Raw genomic sequence first — 20,434 nt, forward strand, 5'->3', positions numbered from 1 at the left:
TATGTTTGTACCACAGGTTTTAACCACTCACCTGTGGAAGGACATCTGGGCTGATTCTAGTTTGGAGATATTACAGATAACGCTGCTATGAACATTTGTATAAATGTAGTTTTCATTTCTCTGGAATAATGCCCAAGAGTACACTTGCTGGGTCTTGTGGTAGTTACAACTTTAGTTTCACATGAAACTGACAGACTTTTGCAGACCAGCTGTAGCATTTCACATTCCTGCCAGCAATGTGTGAATGATCCAGTCTCTTCTCCAGGATCCAATATCCTGTTCCAAATGCATCTTCTCCTGCATTTGGTGTTGTCAATATTTTTTATTTTAACCATTCTCAGAGGTGTATAGTGATGTCTCAGTGTGGTTTTAATTTGCATTTCCCTGATGGCTAATGATATTGAACATGTTTTTATGTGCTTATTTGTCATCTTTATATCCTCTTTGATAAAATGTCTGCTCATGTCTTTTGCCCATTTTCTAATTGGATTGTTTTTTTTACTGTTGAGTTGTGAGATTCATTTTATGTTCTAGATACTCATCTTTTGTCAGATACATGGTTTGCAAATATTTTCTGCCAGTCTTTAGTTTGTCTTTTCATCCTCTTCACACATGATCTCACAGAGCAAAATTTTTTAGTTTTGATGAGATTTATCACTTTTTTCCCTAAAACATTCATAGTTCTACATTTTACATTTAAGTCTGTGATCCATTTTGCATTCATTTTTTGTATAAGGTGTGGGATTTAGGTCAAGGTTCATTTTATCCTCCTATACGCAATAGCTTAAGCACCATTTGATGAAAAGGATATCCCTCTTCCACTGAATAGCTTTTGCATATTTGTCAAAAGTCATTTGAGCATGTGTGTGGGGGTCTATTTCTGGTTCTTTATTCTGTTCCATTGATATCTCTTTGCAAATATCACAACATAAACTGGAGCCGTATACTAAAGGCCTTAGCATCAGATAGAGTGATTCCTCCCATTTATCTTTTTTAAAATTTTTATTGGAGTACAGTTGCTTTACAATATTGTGTTAGTTTATACTGTACAGCAAAGTGAACCAGCTATACATATACGTGTATCCCCTCTTTTTTGGATTTCCTTCTCCTTTAAGTCACCACAGAGCATTAAGTAGAGTTCCCTGTGCTACACAGTAGGTTCTCGTTAGTTAACTATTTTATACATAGTATCAATAGTGTATATATGTCAATCCCAATCTCCCATTTATCTTTGTCAAGACTGTTTTAACTATTCTAGGGTCTGTGCCTTTTCATATAAGTTTTAAAATAAGCTTACCCATATCTACATAAAATCTTGCTGGAATTTTGATAGGAAATGCATTAAGCCTATAGATTCCTTGGGGGAGAGTTGATATTGTAACCAGGCAGGCTGGCTTAAGAATTAATGACTAGGAAATGTGAAGATTTAGAAATAAAGAATAGCTGCTGGGCAGGGCAAATGGCAACAATTTAGACTATAAACCAGCCACACAACAGAGTCACCAAACTCCCAGTTCCCTGAAAGCTATTGATAAAGGCCTGACACACATTCCTAAGTTGTTTTCACAGGAAGCAGAGCCCACCAGATGAAAACTGCTGACCACAAGCACAGAGACCCCAGAGCAGTTGAAACCAGAAGACTGGTGATGCTCGAAACTTCACCTCGATGCCAACAACCTGAGGATTCTGCACGAGCTGATCATGTACCTGCAGCTCCCTCCCTCACAAAGCCTTTAAAACCTCTGTCTCCAATCAGCAACTTGGAGATGGTCTTAGGACATTTGTCCACCATCTTCCCAGGTTGCTGGTCTCCTGAATAAAGCAACTTTTCCTTTTCCATCAACACTTGTCTCTCTAGTATTGGCCTTTTGAGCAGCGAGCAGCCAAACCTGGGTTGGGTACCGGCCTGGTCCAGTTACTATATCTTTATTATGTTGATTCTTCCAATCCATAATCAAGTTATATCTCTCCATTTATTTGCCTTTTTTGATTTCTTCCATCAGCATTTTGTAATTTTCAGCATATAGATCCTGTACATGTTTTTAAGTATATACCTAAGTATTCATTTTCTTTGAAGCAATTGTAAACAGTATTTGTAAGTGGTTTTTAATTTCAGCTTCCATATGTTCCCTGCTACTAATAGAAATGCAATTGATTTTTGTATGTTGCTCTTTTATTTCTGTTGTTTAAACTACCTAGTCTATTTTGCTACTACCTATTTTGCTATGTCAACCTGGATTTTGCTATCTAACATTGGATATGTGCCAGAGAAACTCTGGGGGGATAAGGCTTCTACTACACATGGCCAGCCCACACTACCATGAAAAATCATTGGTGTTGCATCTTGTTCTAAGGACCAAAGGAAGAAATCAAAGGAAGTGATTCACTTTTTTTTTTTTTTATGCTCAAGATCTTACTATCAGCAGCCAGAGAGATTGCTAGGATTTCCACAACATTCCACGACAAGAAAGGGAGACACTCTACCTTCGTTAGGGAATGCCTCCCAATAAGGAGGTAGCATGAAGCCCAGAAGGAAAGAGGTCCACCTAGACCATCAAGCCCAGAGATACCTAGAGTAGTAGTTCTGTTAGAGTGCCTAAGAACCACCCAAGGTGCTTGTTCAAAATGCAGACATCGGCCCTACCCTTTAACATTTGGATTCTGTAGGTCTGGTGTTAGGGTGACCAACCATCCCAATTTGCTCAGGACTGTCCTGGTTTTAACATTAAAAACATGCTATTTGGGACACCTCTCAGTTTTGGGTCTCCCTACCTGTTGTGTACTCCAGGAATTTGCACATTTAACAAGTATGATAGTAGATTTGGTGCAAATAATCTTCAGACTATACTTTGAGAAACACTGACCTAGAGAGTAGATGTTGACTTATAATTCTTAACCAGGTGGAAGGGGAAGATGTCATTAAAGTGCATCTATGGCCATAAAAAAGATTGAAATAATACCATCTGCAGCAACATGGATGGACCTAGAGATTATCATACTAAGTGAAGTAAGCCAGACAGAGAAAGACAAATATCATATGATATCGCTTATATGTGGAATCTAAAAAATGATACAAAAGAACTTATTTACAAAACAGAAATAGACTCACAGACATAGAAAACAAACTTATGGTTACCAAAGGGGAAAAGGGGGGAGGGATAAATTAGGAGTTTGGGATTAACATATATACACTACTATATATAAAATAGTTAAACAACAAGGACCTACTGTATAGTACAGGAACTATACTTAATATCTTATAATAACCTATGATGGAAAAGAATCTAAAAAAGAATAAATATTATATATGTGTATATAATATATAAATATATGTAACTGAATTAATTTACTAACACAGCACCTGAAACTAACACATTTTAAATCAACTATATTTCAATAAAATTTTTTTAATTTTAAAAAATAAAGTGCACCTATGAAAAGAATTTAGTGGATTTTAAGTGCAGTCACTTTTTTTTAAATTTACTTATTTATTTATTTAGTTATTTTAATCTTTGGCTGCATTGGGTCTTTGTTGCTGTGCTCAGGCTTTCTCTAGTTGTGGCGAGCAAGGGCTACTCTTCGTTGCAGTGCGTGGGCTTCTCGTGGCGGTGGCTTCTTTTGTTGTGGAGCACAGGCTCTAGGCACATGGGCTTCAGTAGTTGTGGCACATGGGCTCAGTAGTTGTGGCTCGCGGGCTGTAGAGTGCAGGCTCAGTAGTTGCAGCGCATGGGCTTAGTTGCTCCGCAGCACGTGAGATCTTCCCAGACCAGGGCTCAAACCCGAGTCCCCTGCATTGGCAGGCGGATTCTTAACCACTGTGCCACCAGGGAAGTCCCTGTGTAGTCCTTTTTGAGCCTAAGTCATGGCGAGCAAGATCACAAGTTAAACATTTAAGTATACAAAATCCATCAGACTTCGTTACCTAAAGCCCCACTTCTTGCAGTGTTCAATTCCTCACATTCATGATTACTTTCACCTCTGAATCACTGCCTTGGTCTTCACCCTTATTCCTACCACCATTCTAGTTGACATCAACATCCAAGTGTTCTGTTTCTTGACATCCTCACATCCTGTATCAATCAGAGTCTAGTCAGGAAATGGGAAGAATGCCAGTTATTTGAACAGAGAGAATTCAATATGAAGAATCGTTAGCTAGGTATAAAATTCTTAACAAGATAACTGAAAAGGTAAAAAGACAATGCTAAGGTATCACAGAGACAGCTGCAGTAGGCAGCTACCATCCCTAGGGCTGGGGTGGAGGGAAGGGAGGAGGTTAGGATTATAAAAAATTAGACCCTAAGAGGAGGGCCTGAAGAGTTGAAGCACACACCTCTGAAGAGCAGTGTTGCTTGGCTGATGCTGGCGTCTCTGAGATGGACTCAGTAAAGCTGATTCTGCGAGTATAGGAAAAACTCAAACTGAACTCTGCTGCTGCTATGGGAAGGAACTGCTGCCTGGGTGAAGAAACATTGCTGGGGTAATAGTGATAGAAACAGGAAACAGTCAGGAAGCCCCTTCTTCCTCCTCCAGCCTTGCTGTCTCTCTCTAGACTCCTCTATTGGCAGAGCGTAACAGGGAACCATTAGGCAAAGCAAAAACGATTTGCCAAGTCCCAACCCTAGCATCACAAGAGGAAGTATAGAACGTGAGTTTGCAGCTAAGAGACAGAGGCTTAATTACTGTGCATCTCCTATGACACTTTCTTCCACCTCACCTTAGTCACTTTTTCCCATCACCATACACTTGAACCTGTCATCACTAATGCCGGCATCACCTCTGAAATAATAATTCCAAGCATCTCACTCTCTGACAATTACCTCCCATACCTAGAGCTCACCTGCTCTAATACTCCTATCTCAGCATCACTTCAACCTCTTTAAAACCTTCAATCCATTGACCCTGACAGGGCTTTCACCATCAATCTTCTTCTTATGGCTTCACTTTCCTCCTTAAACACCTTGGATTCCGTGTCATGTTAATCACCTCCTTACCTTGACTCCCTGGATTTTCTCTCCTTGTGTCCTACTTGCCCACCAAAATGTCATCCCTAATGAAGCTCAAACATTCCAACTACTTCATGCCTGCACCGAAACGCTGAACATTATCTAGTTTCACTTTAATTCCATAACCATAAATTTTAAACAGGTTCTCAGTATTCCTCAGCAATCTGATCATATCTTTCTGGTGTGTTTACTTCCCTCCCTTCCCAAATACTAGTTCACACTTACAACTTCTCTTTCTCCTGCAATCTCATTCACTCTATGCCCCCATCACTGCCAGCTAATGACCTTTTCTCACATTTAATGGCAAAAAATATATAAACAATTACATGATAGCTCCCTCAATTTCCTGTCACAAGAGAGACCAGCCTAGCTGTATATGAGCCTATACTTTTTGCTTTCCCTCTTGTAAAATGTGTGACATAACCCTGATTCTATCAAAGATCAGCCCCTCTGCTTGGGCCCTGGCTTTCATCTCTTCTCTTCTTCCCAAGAACTTGATTTCTTTGGGAAGTCATTCTCCTTCTTTGGGAAGCAACTTCTTTGGGAAGCAATTCTCCCCTCCTTATCCTTAACTAGCCTATGAACATTGAAACAGCCTCATAACAGAAAGAAACAAAGGGAGGGAGGGAGGGAATGAGGGAGGAAGGAAAGAAAAGGAAGGAAGGAAGGAAGGAAAAGGGAGGGAAGGAAGGAAGGAAGGGAGGGAGGGAGGGAGGGAGGATCTCCCTTGATTCCACAGTCCCCTTCCAGCTACTAATGCATATTTGTCCTTGATAAAAAAACATTCTGAAAGGGTTGCCTGTAGTAGCTATCTTTATTTCCTATGTCCTAGTTACATTGGAACCCAAATTAATTGGGCTTCAGCCAGCATTAACAAAGACATCCATGTTGCCAATAAGATGGTCATTTCTTTGTCTTTATCGTTCATGGCCTTTCAACAGCAGTGGACTCAATTGGCCACATTTCCTCTCTGTTTTCTGAGACACCATCCTCTCTGGTTCCTCTGTCTACTTGGCAACTCCTTCTTAGTCTCCTTTGCTGTCTCTACTTCTCTTGTTTGACCTCTAAATGTTGGAATGCCCACAAATGGATCATGGGACTACTTCCCTGATCGATTTAAGCTCTTTCTCTAACCAACCCCATCCACTGACTCCCAATTTATATATTCAATCATCTGTTTTTTTATCTCCACTTTGATTTTTTTTCAAATTTCACTTCTCAATTGTTTGTTGCTAGTATCTAGAAGTGCAAAAGGTTTTTGTATATTGACTCTGTATCCTGAAATCTTGCTAAATTCACTTATTAGTTCTAGGAATTTTTGTAAAATGTCATAGGCTTTTCTATCTATACAATCATGGCATCTATAAATAACCACACATTTGTTCTTTCTTACCAATCTTTATGATATACCTGACAAATAATAACCAAATGGAAGCTGATATAGCATTATTAATAAAAGATAAAAAGCACTGTAATAGTTTGCTAGGGCTCCCATGACAAAATACCATAGACTGGCTCACTTAAACAGCAGAAATTTATTTTCTCACAGTTCTGGAGACTAGAAATCCAAGATTAAGTTGTTGGCAGGTTTGGTTTCTCCTGAGGCCTCTCTCCTTGATTTGTAGATAGCCACCTTCTCACTGTGTCCTCACATGGTCTTCCCCTATGCATGTACATATCTGTGTCCTAAACTCCTCTTTTTATAAGGGCACCAGTCCTGTTGGATTAGGGCCCACCCATTTGACCTCAGTTTACCTCAATTAACTTTTTAAAGGCCCTACCTCCAGATACAGTTATATTTTGAGGTACTGCGGGTTAGGATTTCAACAGATGAATTTTCAACAGATGGGCACAATTCAGTCCATAAAAGTACTATAAGGATTAAGAGAGAGTATATAATAATAAATGGAATAATCCCTTAAGAATTTATAATAATTATGTGTTTTGTGTATCTGCCAAGATAATCTTAAATATATAGAAAAAATTTTAAGAATTACAAAGAGAAATTGACAAATCCATAATGTTAATGTGAGAGATTTTAAACATATCTATCTTTGGGAAATTTTATTATCAAGCTTAGCAAGCATCAGGAAGGATATAGAATACACTCTGGCATACTTATAGGATACATATATCCTAAAACATTCAAAAATTGACTACCACTGGGCAATTAGGAAATATCAGCTATTTGCGGAGTCAAAATCACATCTATCATGTTCTCTAATCTCAATGCAAAAATAAATTAGAAATCAACAATAGATAGATAAAGAAACCAAAAATAGTTCGAAATAAAAAATTTACTTCTGACTAACTTGTGAGTTCAAAGGGAATAGAATATAAAATATGAAATACTACTAAAACATATTCAAAGCACTGCCAATCACAACTTGGGGGGGGTGCATCCAAAGACAAATTTGGGGAAAATGTATAGCCTTAAGTTGCATTTATTAGAATTCAAGACATATTGAACATAAATGAGTTAAGAATTCAACTCAAGTTTCAAAAAAAGAAAAAGGGTAGAATGAATTCAAAGAAAATAGAAGGAAAGCAATAATAACAATAAAAATAACTAATAAAGTGAACAATAAAGACAATATAGAAAAGCCAAACTGATTCTTGGAAAAGATAAATAACTTATATAAGCCTCCATAAATCTGACGACGATACAGAGCGAAAAGGCACTAATAAACACTACAAAAAAAAAGGAAACGGACTTTCCTGAGCCCTGGGAAGCTGGAGGCAGATACTGATTCAGGATATCCCAGTCACTGACTGCTTTTCTCCCCAAGTGAAAATGAGGCCTTCTAGATGTTCAGCTTGGTTTAAGACAGGAAAACCCAACAATTTAAAGCATTTCCTGTATTTTGTTAAGGATTTTTGCATCTATGTTTACCAGTGACTGGCCTGTAATTTTCTTTTTTGTGGTGTCTTTGTCTGGTTTTGGTATCAGGGTGATGGTGGCCTCATAGAATGAGTTTGAGAGTGTTCCTTCCTCTGCAATTTTTTGGAAGAGTTTGAGAAGGATAGGTGTTAGCTCTTCTCTAAATGTTTGATAGAATTCACCAGTGAAGGCATCTGGTCCTAGACTTTTGTTTGTTGGGAGTTTTAAAATCACAGTTTCAATTTCAGTACTTGTGATTGGTCTTTTCATATTTTCTATTTCTTCCTGGTGCAGTATTGGCAGATTATCCTTTCTAAGAATTTGTCCATTTCTTCCAGGTTGTCCATTTTATTGGCATACAGTTGCTTGTAGTAGTCTCTTATGATCCTTTGTATTTCTGTGGTGTCCGCTGTAACTTCTCCATTTTCATTTCTAATTTTACTGAGTTGTCTCCCTTTTTTTCTTGATGAGTCTTAGTACAGCTCATCAATGAATTTGGTAAAGTTGCAGGTTACAAAGTCAATACACAGAAATCTGTTGCATTTCTATACACTAACAACAAAAGATCAGAAAGAGAAATTCAGGAAACAATCCCATTTACCATCACATCAAAAAGAATAAAATACCTAGGAATAAACCTACTTAAGGAGGCAAAAGACCTGTACTCCGAAATCTGTAAGACGCTGATGAAAGAAATCGAAGATGATACAAACAGATGGAAAGATATACCGTGTTCTTGGATTGGCAGAATCAATATTGTCAAAATGTATGTATAATTGAATCACTTTGTACACCTGAAACTAACGCAACGTTGTTAATCAATTGTACTCCAATATGAAATAAAATGTTTAAAAAAAAAATAAAGCATTTCCTTAAATAGAAGCAATAAGCAGTGGATTTGGGCAAGTTCTTCCTGAAGAGTAATGTGAAAAGTTCAGCAGAGAAGCACAAAATTAGACTTCTCATTTGCCCTGGACCACTCATTGTCATCAGTGTCTCTGATCGCTTCACAAATCCTTAGAGGATTTCCAGGATTAGGGGAAGCTGCTCTAAGATTGACTGTATCTGCTCTTGTCCTGTCTAGCCACTTCCTTTCTGCTGGGATTTTGGAATATAAACTGGTAATTTACTGTGTGTGTGTATATGGGGTGTGTGTGTACTGGATGTGTGTTGGGTGTATGTTTCCCCTCAGTCTGCAGTTCAATAAATGCTGAACTTGGTGTCATAACTGCGACTGGTCTCACTTCCATCCCTCACCTCACCTGAGTTATATTTGGAAGGGGCATCTGGAAGCCACAGCAGAGAATGCTGAGGACCCCTGGGGAGAAACAGAATAGCCTTGGTGCTATGGAAACAGTGTTGTGTTAGTGGAATTTACTGTTTCCCCCTAACTCCCAACTCTGCACAGTGGTGAGTTAAAGAGACATGAGCTGAGGGCAAGGTGACACCAGACATGGTTTCCTCAGAACCACACAGTCAAGGCAGTTTGGGTAACCAAGGATCTCTGAAGTCGGGGGAGGCCTAAAGCTTCGGTCATGGACCAATGATCTTGACCATTATCTGACATCTGGAGCCACAATCGTAGGAAAGGTTGAGGGACTGAGGTCTCCTCAAGCCCCTCCAGACTTCTGATTGGAGACTTCCAGGCAGAATTTGGATCATCCGTGATAGGTTTTTATGTGGGAGGGAGTAAGGATGGACCTGAGAAATGTTTTAATGGATGTGACTCTATCTGCATAATTGATTTAAAAAAAGGGGGGTAGATTACAAAGAAAGAATAAAAATTTTCTGACTATCCTATTTTTTCTTAAAAAATTAATTACAGATGTAATACATGAATACACTCTCATGAAATACTCAAACTATATAGACATAAAGAGAGTAAAACCTTAAGGTTCCTCTTTACTGCTGTCACCCCCAACAAACATCAGCTCCCAGAGGGGATCTTGAGTCAATGGTGTGTGTCTGCTGGGTCCTTTTTAGTGCATTTACATATGTGTTACATGATTAATTTTAAGTAGAGTTCCTGTTTGTTTTCATGTTTGTGAGTCAACCTCTTGTCCTTTTCAGATTAGAACCTCTAGCTACAGAAAAAAGGGTAGACCCCTTGGAACTGTATGGACTTGGTGAAGCTAATTGAGGCTTATAAACAGAGCTCAGAGGACAGGGTCTCAGAAGCACTCTTCTATTTGGAAGAGGTGCCTGCTTTCTCGGTGGAAAATTAAAAATTCAGTACTATTTTTGCAACTTCCCTGTGAGTCTATAATTATTTCAAACCATGAAAAATAATAATAATTTGTTAAAAGCCAGCATGTGTTTCAACATATTTTCTTTTCCCTGGCTCTGCAATTGTGGCACCGTGTGTGAAGATGGAATTTCTATCAGCCTTGGTAAATGTGATGAGCAGAACCTCTATGCCCACCCTCAAGAGATACGTAGCATATGCGAAAAATATGCCTTGCTGGGGTAAGCAAAACACAACAAAAATAACAACAAACAAACAATAAAACAGACTGTGGCTTTCATCGTGGTCTCTCTCTTTTGGATCACTCATTCTGAGGGAAACCACCTGTCACTTTGTGATGACACTCAGGCAGCTTATGAAGAGGCACAGTGGGAGGAACTGAAGTATGTGGCCAACAGCCAGTGTGGGACAGAGACCTGCCAGCAGCCACAGGAGTGAGCTGAGGAGCAGGTCTTCCTGTAGCTAAGCCTGCAGATGACGGCAGCTTTAAGAGAAAGCTGGGCCAGAGCAACCCCCAGCTAAGCCACTCCCAGCTTCCTGACCCTCAGAAACTACGTGAGGAAATAAACGTTTGTGATTTAAAGATGCTAAATTTGAGTCACTTGTTATGCAGCAAAACATAACTAATACACACTGGCAGGGCCCCTATGACTTTTGACATAATGGCACTTTTGCCTTTGAGGGGCCTTCCTCCATAATATTACGAATTCTGTTTGTGACTATGTTGATATAAAGACAAATATAATCCAGGCTGGATTTATTATTATATATTCATTATTATTATATTCATTTTACCTTCTGATTTTAAAAGAAAATTAAAACATTTGTGTAGCCCTAAAGTATCACAGGCCCTAGGCACTGTGCCTTCTGTGCCGAATGGATGCCAGCCCTGCACATGGGAATCGCATGGGAGGGAAATGCAGTTGCTGAAGAATACCGAATACTGAAGGACAAGTCACTGGCCCTGCCAGGTCCTCAAAACTAAGTAAGAAGACCAACACTTGGTAGAACTATTAGGATTTGGGCAAAATCCTACCCCATGCTTGTAGATCACATTAGAGCTTCCATCTCAGGAAACCAGGAAGAAGGCCCAGTGACTGTGTGGGGAAAAAGCTGCTCTAAGTTACTACCAAAAGGCAATGACAGGAGCTGTACTTGTGGAGTCCAAACCCCACAGGATCCCATAAAATTTGGTGGATCAGCTATGACAACTCAGGCTGACACTGGACTGTATAACACTGGATTCTGGACTCAATGTCTTTGAAACTGATGTGTGATCGTCACAATTTCAATTAAATCTGGAGGCATTAAAGTGTTTTGATTCACATGCACAGAAGCTAGCTGGCTTGATTTTAAATCCTACCTTTGGTAATTCCTAGCTGTGTTACCTTTGGCAAGACTTTTAACTTCTCTGTTAAAATTTTTAACAGCTCCTGGATAACTGCCAAAAGTCCAATAAGGCCAAGGGGACTGTAGACAGTTGGGTCATGTAAGACAGTCCATGTTTGGGCTCAACAGTTGCTGAAAAAAAATTGGGCCTACCAAGGTCAAGTTTGAATGGCACATACTAAAAAGAGTTTTCTTGAACAACCTGTAGAAGATCAAGTGGACTCACAGGGTGTCAGGGCACGGTAGGCTGCAGTGGGTCTTGCTGAAGTGGGCCTCTGTGTAGACCAAAATGTTGTAGAATGGGGACATAGTGAATTCACCCAGGCACAATCTTAAATGCATACACACCACCTGCTGTGGGCAGAGGGACCATATTGGGGTCCTGTCTACAGGGCAAGAGGGGCCTGCTGTGTACTGAAGGAAGCTGATAATCATTTGGACTTGAAATTTGTGTTCCTTATCCCAGAGTCTTTGGCATTTAGCACCATACAAAGGCAAAAGCTTCATCAATTAGGACATCAAACCTAAAGTTCCTCTGTCCAGGGTATATCAATACATTCTACCAGTCAACAATATAAAACATGGCCCAAAAGAATGTCAACTCGTTATATCACATAGGCTATCTTCAAAGTCAAAAGGGTTGTTAGAAAGTTGGAATGGGTGATGAGCTGAAACAATTATAAATATATCAAGTCTATGAAGAAAATTGTATCACTGAAAGATACAAAACAAGATCTGAATCAAGGGACAAATATATTGTGTTGATGCATAAAAACATTCCATTCTCTATAATGTAATATATAAATTAATCATGATCAGAAGGCCAGCAGAATTTTTGTACAATTGAGAAACTTCAACTTCTAAAATTGATATGTAAGAAGAGGCTTCAAGCATAGTAAAGATATAGTGCAGCCACTATGGAACACAGTATGGAGGTTCCTTACAAAACTAAAAACAGAGTTTCCATATGATCCAGCAATCCCACTCCTGGGCATATATCTGGAAAAAAACTATAATTCAAAAAGATACATGCACCCCTATGTTCACAGCAGCACTATTCACAATAGCCAAGACATGGTAACAACCCAAGTGCCCATCAACAAATGACTGACTTAAGAAGATGTGGTACGTATATACAATGGAATATTACTCAGCCACAAAAAAAGAATGAAATAATGCCATTTGCAGCAACATGGATGGACCTAGACATTATCATATTAAGTGATGTAAGTCAGACAGAGAAAGACAAATGTTATATGATACCACTTATATGTGGGATCTAAAAAATAATGCAAATGAATCTATATAGAAAACAGAAATAGACTCATAGGCATAGAAAACAAACTTATGGTTACCAAAGGGGAAAGGGAGCAGGGGAGGGATAAATTAGGAGTTTGGGATTAATAGTTACAAACTACTATACATAAAATAGATAAGCAACAAGGATTTACTGTATAACACAGGGAACTACATTCAATACCTTGCAATAATGTATAATGGAAAATAATCTGAAAAAATATATACATATAACTGAATCACTTTGTTGTACACCTGAAACTAATACAATATTGTAAATCAACTGTACTTCAATTAAAAAAAGAAAAAAAGAATAGTAAAGATAGCTCTGTAAAACAAGAACAGAAGAGACATGCCTTAGCAGATATCAAAACATATTATGAAGTTACAATAATTATTGTGGTATTAGTACAGAAAAATAAAAGAATAGAAAGTTGAAGAGATCCATGTACTTATAGGACTTTAGTGTATGACAAAATCAGTACTTAAAATTAATGAGGAAAGGAAAGACTATTAGTAAACATTGTTGGGATAATGGGTGAGTCTTTAGGAGGAAATTTTTTATATTAAATTGATGTTTAACTGCATCAAAAATTTTTTTATTCTATGTAATAAATCATCATAGGGAAGCTAAAAGATAATCAACCTTTCAGCTAAAGATGCTAGATCTTTATATTTTAAAATCTTTCTTTATCTTTCCTCCTTCTCAAGCTTCCACTAAAATATGTGAGAAGTCACAATCAAATATATAAAATCACATGGGCAAAAAGAATGGAAGAGGAGATATCAACGGATGAGAGATTTCTATCCATTTTGGGGAGATGCACAGCAAATGGATGACTGGTAACTGATTTAGAGAAGCAGAAGAATTTGAAGCCAAAATCCACAGGGGACTAAGGAAGAGAAGGGATCCAACTTGCCTCAACAACCTGGAGAGGCTTAGGACTCGGAGGGGCTAAGTATGGCCGAGGGCTAGGTGAGGTGTGACTCTGAAAGCGTGGAGATTGGTTCAGAGTCTGCATGAAGTGTGGTTGGATGGATCCCCAGACTTCTTCCCTTACTCCTTGTACAGCCTGGAATCCGACCTGCAGGCAGAAAATCAGCAGTTTCTTCTTCAAAGAGACTGGGCAGCCCAGGAGGAAAACACCATGTACTGACACCTGAGGATCTCCAAGCGAACATTCCCTGCTCTGCTCTATTATCCTAAAGTGAAGCGCACTGGCTGAGAAGCCAGGTCCGTGTCACCAGAGCTTCCAGTCAGCATTGTTCCTCTTGAATATAAACCATAATACAAGGAATGCCAGACATTTCAGGAAATGCTCCAACATAAAAGAAATTCAAACAAGCCAACAGGAAAAATCAACCTGCCAAAAAGTAGATAAACCATACACCAGAGAAAATATTTTTAAATCTTTTTTTGTATCCTCAAAGAGATACTAGAAGATATTATACTCATATATAAGAATGGGATGCAGAGAGAGAGAGAGAGAGAGATCCAGAAATGAAGTGTATGTCCAGACTGAAAGGATTCATTGAGTAGCTAACATAAGAAGTGCTAATATATCTTCATCTTCACGAAATTCCTAATTATCATGAAATTTCAGAACACCAGGTATAAAAAGATCCTAAAAGTTTACAGAAAGAACAGATCACAAGTATCAGAACATCAGACTTCTCTGGTAGTCTAGATCTAGAAGAAGATGGAGAGATATTTCCAAAACACAGAGACAACATGAAACACCCAGCAAAACTAGCAGTTTAGTGCAAGCATAAAATAAAGCCACTGTTTTATTATTATTGTATATTATCATACAAGCAAAGCGTACTTCTCAGATATTAGAGGATGGACTCAGGCAAAACCAGGGAGTAAAACTAGAGAGGGATCTGGGGGAAAGAGCTCCAGGAAGGAGAGTGTCGGGGGGAAGTGCTGAAGAGTAACTGTAAAGCAGGCTGAGAAATTAAAAATATACCATCAAAATAAAACATTCAATGAAAGGTTTTTGAAGATAAGGTCCAAGAAATTTCCCCAAGACTAAAGCAAAAAGAAAAAGAGATGGAAGGTATTAGAGAGAAGCTAAGAGACACGTAGAATTAATGCAGGAGTTCTAAGATCTGATGCAGGTGAGCTCCAGAATGAGAGGACAGAGAAAACAGGGTGGAAAATAAGAGACAGAGAGAGAGAGAGAGAGACACTGAAGTAAGGCAGAGAGCTCTGAAGGGAAGGGCACCAGGGAAAAGAGGAAATTGAAAAATATATGATCAGATGGAGCATTTGGGGAAAACAGAGGATATATTACATAAGGGAAGAGGCAATTTGAAGAAGACACAAGCTGTCCTCCTGTAAAGAAACTGTAATTATGGTATACGTCCTGGCCCTGCAATATGTGATATTTGTGGAATTATGACATAAGTACTGGTTATTTGACTAAAAATAGTGATAAAAGTATATTGAGAAGGTGAAAGAAAAGAAGTAAATGTAAAGAGGAGTACCTTTTTATCTGTCAAGGTAGAAACCATTAGATAATACCTAAAATTGAATAAATCAAGAAGTAGTATATTTAGGAATATGAAAATTCCTAATAGAATCACAGCTAAAAAGAAAGCAAAATATGATGACTCTGGGGATTGGGAAGAAAGGAAAAGTAATAGAAGGAACTTCTTATTTTTATTATGAGCTTTTAAAAATATTACCAGGGGCAGATCTAGGTTGTGTGGCACTTGAAGTTCATATACTATGGTAGGGGTGTCCCCTTTAAGCAAAAGAATAACATTTATAAATAAAAATTAGTTATAAAAGTGAATATTTGTTTAGAATGAAAAAAAACACAAAAATTACAAATTTAAGAAACATGCAAATACTAAAGACATCCTAAGATACAGAAAAAACATTATTTTCATTAAATATTGCTTGATATAGACCTTTAATACACTTTCTGATATTTTTTGGATACTTCTTCATTTGTAATATGAAACTAATGTAATGACACTTCCTTTACAGGTAGCAAAAGATAATCTTCCTTTGGCATGGGTGATTGAAATTATTTTTTATTACTGACAGCTTAGAAAAGTTTCTTTACGCTTCATGACTTGATATTGATGATATCATTTAAATTACTAGAACTTAGGACAAGTTTGGGGAAAGCTCTATTTGCTTTCTTTAAGACATAAGCAGTAAAGTGTCAAGGCATTTAAAATTTTCTTGCATGGCGACTAATCTTAAATACTCTTTAAGTTGAAGATACTCATAAACTAATTTGTCATTGATTCTTTTTGTCACATCAATTTAACTGTCACTTCAATTCTTGGAGTGATATGTCGTATACTGATGTAGTGATTTATTATGACAAATAAGAACTGCCAGGTATGAATGAGAACCTGATCCTCTGTTTATAATATACATATCTGATCACTGGAAGGATTTCCCATAGACTAGTTTCTGGTTCTGTAAATTTCAAACCTTGTTTCTCCTCTCTTACATGTTTCCAGTGCCAGGAGAATAGAGCACATTCATATTACAGTATGACCTCTGGCCCCAAACCTTCGTGTCACGACTAGGTGAGCTGGTCAACAGAGGTATTCCTAAAAGCGACTCCTATACCTCTACAGCCAACAGTAACTTTACTGTGTGTTAAAGTGACTGAAACCACATAAATATATCCTAGTACATAAAAAAAAAAAAAGTCCTCTTAGTAAGATGCCAATAACTCCAGTACCACTCAACACAAAGGAAAGTAGAAGAGGCAGTGGTCTCAACAGATTGTCATTAACCTATCTTGTTTTTGTAAATTTTATGAAAATGTGACTGTGTGAGGACTTCGCTAGTACCTCTCTCAGGACTCTACAAAGAACCATGCAAGTGAAGGCCCTGACGTTCAAGCTTCATTAGTTTCAAGAGAAATCCACTTTGGGATATGAATATATTATTTTTTAACTCTCTGCATTATTATCTTGATAAAAACAGAGAATGGGAAGAAAAACAAGCATGTTGAATAACTGGGAATTGGGAGATTGGGACTGAAATATATACAGTAATATGTATAAAATAGGTAACTAATAAAAAAAAAAAAAAGGAAAAGAAAAAGGCAGTGCCATAGAAACATCCTGAATTCAGAGACATTAAATTGTTGAAAAATGAGGAAAAAAAGAAAATATTTAGATCATACATTGAAAAAAAGATTAATATCCAGAATATATTTTTAAAACCTCATAGCCAATAGAAAAATGGTAGAAGTTACAACATACATGTCACAACAAAAGGGATATAAAAAGAGATATACACAAATGGCCAGAAAACAAAAGAGAAGAATGATTTTAATAACCAGAGAAATGCTAATTTACAAGAAACAGTAACCTGATAGGTGTTACTACACATTATGGGATCTTGTGCGATATAAATAACAGGCCTATGAGGGCAAAGGGGTTACAGGCATAACAACTTCTTAGTCTATAATTATTTTGAAATTAAGAGTTAAAAAATGTTTAATAAAGAATCCCAAACATGAATAAGCCTACTGTTTTTAAGAATCCATGTGATAAATAAAAAAGGAAAGCCTGAATTATGGAGGAGGATCTTGAAATAATAATTTTTGAAAGAAGTGATGAAAAATGAATGTGATATCACAAGAGCAGCAGGCCTAAAGGAACACGCATTTTACCTTCAGAGACAAGACTGCAAACCTAGCAAAAAGGGGAGCTTAACACACCATGCTTTACCCTGTTTCAAGTGGGGTTGAAAACACTTGTAAGTGGGTTAAAGATAAGGACTGTAACACTGAGTGTGGCAGGCTAGCAGTTCCTGGAATCTGGTCTTATTTGGAGCCATTCAAGCTGCTTCTTTTTGGAAGAAGGAAATTGAAAATGGCAACAAAAGCAGATTTCTCTTTTAATCCAGACTGGAAGAAAGAAGATCAGAACAATGAGCCATCTATCTCTGGTGTCACAACATTTGTCTTCAAATATGAATGATATTAACCACACCTCTTCTCCACTGTTTAGAAGCTACATCTTACCACACCCACTTGCACCAAGCAAACTTCATTTCTCTTATCCAGGCAAAGGCCTGTGTTCACTCTTAGTTATTAGGATTTTAAGATATTTAAAACTGTGATAACGTTTTCACTGGGTCAGTTTGTTTTATTTTAGTTACATTTTTAAAAGCATATTACTCTTGAGACTTACAGTTTTTAATGTTATGCCTTCCCCGTGTTCCAAAGAGTAGATCTAATCAGAGAAGTGGGAAAATGCAGAAAGAAAGGAAAACAGTCAAGCAAGACAAAATAATGATAGTTTTAGCCATTAAACAATGGGACCTTTAGTCCCTGTGCAAGGGCCGTAGAGAATATTCTGAGACAAATCCTTTGAGCTGTTTTGCAGATACTGAAACCCCCACCAGGTGGAAGAAGTTAACTGCATGCTGCCCACAAGCATGAAGACCCCAGAATCAGAAGGTTGATGATGTTGACTCCTGATTATCTCATCACCAACCAATCAGAAGAATGTCCCCCAGGCTGATCACACACCTCATAACCCCACCTCCACCCCCGCCTGTCTGTAAAAACCTTTCACTGAAAGCCATCAGGGAGTTTGGGTCTTGTGAATACTAACTACCTGGACTCCTTGCTTGGCGCCCTGCAATAAGCACTGCCCTGTCCTTCACCACAACCCGGTGTCAGTAGATTGGCTTTACTGCATGCGGGCAAGTGGATCCAAGTTTGATTCAGTAACAGTTCTATCCCCCAGCAGTTCCCTTCTCTGGAGATCTAAACACTGCTTGACATTCACACCTCAACTCTGTGCCAGATGCTGATAATTGTTTGACATGTTATACTAGTTAGGGTATTACTCACTAGCTGCTGTAAACTGTAAACCCCAAATCTCAGTGGCTTACCACAATAGAAGTTTATTTCTCCTCTGAAGTTGGATGAGTGTTTGGAAAGATTCCTTGTATCTTGTGGTCCCATCATCTCCTAATTCCTTGGAATCCTCATCTAGTTCTTTTGCAGGAGAAAAGAGAGCCACGGAGAACCACATGGGAGGTCTTTATGCGCCAGGTTTAAAAACAGCATACATAAGTTTTTCCCTATACACTATGGATCAGAGCCCATTCACATGGGTTAAATGCTCCAAGGGATGCTAGGAAATGTAGGCTAGCTTTGGTTCCCAGGAAAAAGAGCAAAACCATTCTGGTAAGCACATAATGTATTCATTATTTTCTGCCACACCGTATTAATTCATTTATTCCTCACAACAATTTTTAAGGTAGGCATGATTATTAATCCTGTTTTATAGACAGGTAAGCTGAGCACAGAACACTTGAGCAATCTGCCCAGAATTATACCATAATTTCATGTCAGAGCCAGGATCTGAACCTAGGTCATCTGGCTGCATCTTTTAACGTCTGCACTAATGTTGCCTCTTTAAACACCCCCTCCTCCAGTAAGTGGTAGCTCGAATGCATTAATAAACTAATCAACCAAATGGTTCTCTCTTTTTTAGAAACAGCTTGTCTGAGCTTTCAGAACCAACTGAGAATCCCATAGCTTCACTTGGAAAAGACATCTTCAAAATTACCTGTCCTACCTATCAACTTAGAGAAAAGGAAACTGAGGGAAGTGACTTATCCTGCAGCACCAGGACTGGGAATACATTCTCCTGATTTCTATTCTAGTGCTTTCCCCACCACATCCTGCTTCATCTCAAAGCCCTATTTGTATTGTCATCATTTTTGGCACCAATGGACAAGGTCATACTCAGTTAAGTGCTAAAGCAGTGAGCTCTGCCCTTTTCTCTCCTGCTACCAGGCAGTGAATTTTCCTGTCACTTTCCAAATCTTTTCTAAATGCCACATACTTTAGTTCTGACAGCTCATGCACCTGGTGGCCACAAATATTTCTTATTTGTGGTGAAGTAAGTTCATAAAGTGAAGAAGGAATTTCACTCCAGCCTTAGGAGTGTTTGTGCATCAGCAAATTGCCAGTTTTTTCTGACATTGCTAAAAATTATTTTTGGGGTCACACTTTCTCATATGTGACTGTGTAGATTCCCTCCCTGAAACAGGGGTCATTTGGTTTGTGTCTCTGAGCCGACTGACCTGTGTTTAACAACCAAGCCTGCAAAATCCTCTAATTTTGTCAGCTCACAAAACTACCCCACAAGAAAATAATGGTTTCCTTTTGTCAGATCTCTGCATAACAAAAGGCTGGCTGTAGGAAAAACAATGAAAAATACATTAAGAACATTTTTTCTTGACCTTGAGATCTTGATCTTTCTCAAAATGGTAAAGACTTCACAGAGACTAGAGTTAGTCCCAGGGGTTCTCGTTTTATTTGATCACATTCTTCCTAGTTATACTATGGGGTGTATCTTGAAACCTTTTCCCTTCCCATTGCTTGCTGTTTGAAAATTTTAAATGGCAATAAACCCATTTCACTTGCAATACGCTTTTTTTCCCCCCCCAAAAGTGCTTGGGAAATAGATTTTCTTTTTCTTTCTTAAAAACAACATTTCAGCTCCATTTCTCACTAGCTCATATTTTCTAAGATTTGATCCAGTATTAAAGGTATTTTGAAGAATTTTAGAAGTCAAGGCACAGCTTTCCATGGGATTTGATTTAACAAATCT

Source organism: Balaenoptera ricei, chromosome 9 (genome assembly GCF_028023285.1).
Source record: "Balaenoptera ricei isolate mBalRic1 chromosome 9, mBalRic1.hap2, whole genome shotgun sequence".
In the NCBI taxonomy this organism is placed as follows: Eukaryota; Metazoa; Chordata; class Mammalia; order Artiodactyla; family Balaenopteridae; genus Balaenoptera; species Balaenoptera ricei.